A 5,596-nucleotide genomic window follows, 5' to 3' on the forward strand; every position below is an offset into this window, starting at 1 on the left:
AGTACTCAAAGCGGAAAGATATACACTATATCTTTCGGTATAACCATAATAGAAAACTCCACACTTAGCCGTTTTTCTGATTTTTTTTTTAGGGATTAAAATCGAAAGATATAGTATAAATCTTTCGGTATTCACTCTTCAAAAAAGATTATTTTTTGGGAGTACTCAAAGCCGAAAGATATATACTATATCTTTCGGTATTTTGTTCTACTACCGAAAGATATATAGAGATTGTCGGCCTTCTTTCTCATTTACGACAGATTTTTTCCTTTCGACACTTCTACCGACAGATTTATAAATCTGTCGGGAAGTTCTTTCGGTAAAATCCTCTTTTTTACTAGTGATATATATATATATATAAACTAACATGATTAATAACTATAAGTCTATAAAAAAGATACATACTAAATAAATCAAATAAATAAATAAATATATATATATATATATATATATATATATATAATATAACTTCACTTCAATGTAAATAGTTTTAAATGATAATCAACCATTTTGATATATATTATATACTATCTAAATAAAATTTTCATAATTTATACATAAACTTAAATAATTTTTTAATTCAAATATATGCATACTCATATGTTTGGTACAAACTTGTCCATTTCCTCACCCACAATAGTAATTTCTTAGTAATTTCATAGTGAAGAAAAAAAAAATGTCATCGACACCAGGAAAAACATGTGTCTTTTGGTAAAATCGCTTACACTATCAATGACAATTGAGTTCATACATCCAAATTATAACATGTACGTGTCAATTTAACCATCATACAATTTGATAACACAAAACTTTATTTATATATATATATATATATATATATATATATAAACAATGTGTTCCAAGTACTTAACCCGTAAACATACTTAACAAATTAATTAGACGCATAATATATCGTAGATACTCAAACATAAGAATTCAGGCAGGCAAGATGTCTACCACCGCTATGTAGAAGAGAGAATTAATATTTAAATATTATAATTTTTATTATAACTATCCTTATAAATTATAGAACTAAGATTTTCATCCATTTGGTGTTTTTGGTCCTCATTTTGATGATTATAATAGTCTTATACGAAGAATCACTTGTTGTTTTTTTAAACTCACTATATAATTATAGAGTTTATCCGTTAATATATCTCTTATACTGTTGTAAGATAATTAATTGATATATATATATATATATATATATATATATATATATATATATATATATATATATATATATATAACTGACACTAACTTTTAAATAAAAAATATATCGATATTTTTCTACATTCAAACCGTCACTACAACAAAAATAACTTTCGGCAACGCTTAAAAAGACTTCTGCCAACCTTTAAAAGAGTCGCCAAAAACATTACCGACACTTATTCTTGCGTCGCCAGAAGCAGGGTGGGCGCAAGTTTTTACCACGCTTATTTAAGCGTCGGTACAATCGTTGCCGAAAGGCGAAAGTTTTAACGACGCTTATTTAAGCGTTGGCAAAATTAAAAAACGTCGCTAAAAGTCTATTTTATTTTTTAACTATTTTTTTAAAGTTTATTTTTTTCTATTTTCATTTTAGTTGTTATTTTTTTATCTCTACTATTATCACATTTGTCTTTCATCTCTCAAGTACCTGATGAACATAACCCTAACCCTTAGGGTGAACCTATATTCCAACACATTATAACCTTAAAAATACTTCAAAAACTAATGAACTCTCTCATATTTTATATACCAAAAACTTCTTCTTTTTCTCCGATGTGGGATAAATGTCATATTAACACTTCAGAAACTAATGAACTCTCTCATATTTTATTTTTAATTTAATTAAATTTAAATAATAATTAAATAAAAGACATATATTAATAATACTATAAAAAGTTTAAAAATTATGTTCTATAAAAAATATTAATTAAATTTTAATGTTAACAAAATTTTAAGTCAAATTTAATTTTTAAAAAATTAAAAAAAAATATTTTCAAAGTTTAAAAATAAAACATAAAAATTATTAAAATTTAGAATATTAAAATTATAAGATTTTAACAAAGTTACAAAGTTGGTATATAAAAAAAAATAAAAGTGGTGGTATAGATATAAAGGTTGGCAAAAAAATTTCTTTTAATTTTTACCCACGCTTAATATGGGTTGGCATATAAGGGTCGCTGAAAGTATGTTTTGTTGTAGTGCGTCATATGCTATCGTGTTAACATGCGTCAAATGTTTTTTTTATTTTAACTTCAACTATCCTACAATTGCATGGTATGTGAATAGCTAATTTTGATTTTGTATAAATAATTTACAAGATTTATCGTTAATTTGAGATATGTGCGGTCCAAATGATATAAAAATACAATGAATATTGATATTATTTGATTTGATTTTTTTTGGATTGAAATACTATTTTTTTTTTATGATTAAATAATGACGAGTTGATACAAATATTGAGAAATCCCTGTTAATTAGTATGTAATGTAAAATGGTTGATTTTGTGATTTATAATGTATTTCTTTCAAATCAAAATTTTCATCAAACATATTTTTATTGATATATATATATATGGCCGTCCTGAGTAAAACAACCTATTTAGTTGTACAGTGTTCCCACCTTTTTTTTTTTTTGAAAAATGACTTGCCGTCATTTATTAAAAATTCTTAAAAATGGGAAAAAAAATCACAAGTTTAAGAGATCATTCTAAACAGGACTAGAATGATTTTGAAGTCGTAACATTCTGAATAAAAGCTAAAAAACTAAAAACGTAAATGAATTATCTGATTACAATGCTTTCAATTCTAGATAGTTTAAAAAACAGTAAATTCCAGTTCCTAATGATATTCTAGTTCTGCTTCGTTCTTGGAATTCTTGTCCACGTTCCCACGAGGGCGCTGCAATCCGATACAATATCTTTCCATAACTCTTCAACGCTCATACGGGTTCTACCATATACCCTTGCATTCCGTTCTTGCCAAATGTTATACATCACTACTCTAAAGCCGCACTTGAACACGTTTGTTGCAAATCTATTTCCCTTTGCTTTGAGTAGTGCTGAATCTTTGATTTCAATCCTTTCGCTCGAGAAACTGTTCAGCTCCAGGCTTTTATAGAATCTGTCCCTAAGCTCTGAAGCAATACAACAGCTCCCGAATAGGTGATCTATGGTTTCTTCATTTCCTCTACATAGAAGACAACTCGCGTCCGGGATGTATACTTGCTGATATGATCACGAGTGCTGAGTCTTTCCCAGAAGGTGAGCGATAGGATGAACTAGTGTCTAGGGATAATCTTCGTTGACCATACAAGAGGAGCCCATTCTACTTTCTGCGTTTTTTCTCGGGTTACCTCCCATATTTTCTTCGATACCAGCTTCCCATTGTCTTCAGCTTTCCATTCATGAATATCCGGTCTATCGTGTAGTGTCCCCACCTTTATATGACCCTATTTTTTTTAATATTTCATAGTATTATTAATTATATATATATTTTTTCTCTTTTAATATTAAATATATATTATATAATATATAATTTTTTATCTTATTTTTATTTTTTTTATATTATAATATATTAACCATTTATATCTTATTTTATATTATTAAAATTTAAATAAAATATATATTTATTATTTTAGGGACCTAAAATTAAATTTGCATCCTTCCCTCTCCCTATATATTCACAAACCATTTCTAATATACCATTTGTAACACTGACATGTAACAGTAAAGTAGGAGTTAATTTGAGACATAATTAAAATAATATTAATTTAGTTGCTAAATTAAGGAGTACTAAAAATGGTAAGTTAAATTTTCAAGTGAGTATAATAAAAGTTATAAACAATATAAGACGACCCTGAGTAAAATCTCGATAAATTAATAACCTCGATTAATTAATAAATTTCTGTCCATTAAGATAAATTAATAATTCGTTAAATTTATAAGATAATATATTTTTATTAATGCATATAAGTCCCAAATAATATATAAATTAATAATTTCATATTACATCAAAATTATAAATATTTATTTAAGATGTACTTTTATAATAAGACTATAATATAATTTGCTTCCTTTTGAAATTCATGTCTCCTTGTACTTTATATTGAATCCTTCTTAATGAATTATGAAATTGTGACGTACTATGTTCATATTGCAAGAGAAAATTACGCAATGTAATTGTTTGTTGAAGGACAATCTTTCGTGAGACCGGCTCCAACTCTGTGATGTAATTGTATTCATGAATGTATTTAATTTATTTAAATTAATGCATCTATAATTTAATTACATTCAGAAATTTATTTAATTTACTAAAATGCATGAATATCTCGATAAATTAATAAATTATTAATTTATCGATTAATTAATATTTTAATTAATTAATAATTTTTCCCGGTCCCAAGGTATTAATTTATCGAGGTTTTAATTTAGAACTTAATGTTTTAACTATTCATATATATCTTATTTAAAACATTATGGTGTTGATAAACATAAAATATAATAACTAAAAATATTAATGTATAATCAAGACACTTAGGCCCTTGTTAGTTAAAGATTTTATTTTAATCTTTAACAAATTAATTTCAATCAATCACTTCTCACCCATCATATTACTCATTTCATTAACAAAAATACTAAAACACTTTTTCGTTTGAATTATTATTTTATATTTTATTTATTTATATCAATACCCTTTAAGTTTTTTATCAAAAATAATCATTACCTTCTCAAAATCATCCCCGTCATTCAATTTTTCTCTCTCTTGATTTTTTTAAAACTCATAACCGAACAAGACCTTAAATTTTGTGAAAAGAATCTTCAAATCAATAAGTGAAATGTCAAATGACAATCAATGAAAGTCCATAAGAAGCTCTTAAACATAACATTCATACAAACTTTTTTGTCCCTAATATGAAAAGAGAATAATGATAGAATAATTAACTTGAAATGTCAAAACATTAATCATCTATATATGTAGCAAGATGCATCGTTTATTCGAACCATTTTTGTCCAAGCCAATAGCAAGCAAGAGAACCATTCTTTATCACTATGATGAACTTGAGAAATGAAGCTGAAGTTTACCAATAGTATGGATAAATCATCGCTTCATCGAAATATGTAAAAGATTCTAACCGCACTTAAAAGCCGAGTACTCTACCGTTGAGTTAGCAACCCCAAGAAAATAAGCAATCCATAGCCGAACAGAACGCAACAACTTTTATCTCATCATTTTAAATGACATAGCCCAAATCTTCTGGTAAAATTATGATGATTCATCGGGATTAGTCGGGATAGGAGAATAGCTCAGCTGGTAGAGCAGATGACTAAAAATCATCGTGTCACCAGTTCAAATCTGGTTCCTGACACATGATTCGAAACCCACAAATCATTACAACTGGTAGTCAGAATTTCTTCGAATGTGTCCTTGAATTCATTCGAAATGTGAGAGGAGATTTGATCTCATAGAGTTCAATTCTCGTTCCCAACCCACGACCAATATGACTCGAAGCTTCCTTCGTAACTCCCAGAACTTCCCACAATAATAAGGCAAGTGTAAGTCTAGTGACTTCCTCTTTGCACTAGTAAAATAACAGTATTGGTATTGAA

At 27.0% G+C, this 5,596-nt stretch overlaps 1 non-coding gene across 1 annotated transcript; it reads left to right on the plus strand.

Annotated features, from left to right (window-relative positions):
- The first annotated feature begins 5,274 nt into the window (after positions 1-5,274).
- On the plus strand, positions 5,275-5,355 carry TRNAF-AAA. The gene has a single exon. It is a non-coding gene; the product is annotated as a tRNA-Phe (tRNA).
- Positions 5,356-5,596: the final 241 nt, after the last annotated feature.

The sequence above is a fragment of the Impatiens glandulifera genome, chromosome 6, assembly GCF_907164915.1.
Source record: "Impatiens glandulifera chromosome 6, dImpGla2.1, whole genome shotgun sequence".
In the NCBI taxonomy this organism is placed as follows: domain Eukaryota; kingdom Viridiplantae; phylum Streptophyta; class Magnoliopsida; order Ericales; family Balsaminaceae; genus Impatiens; species Impatiens glandulifera.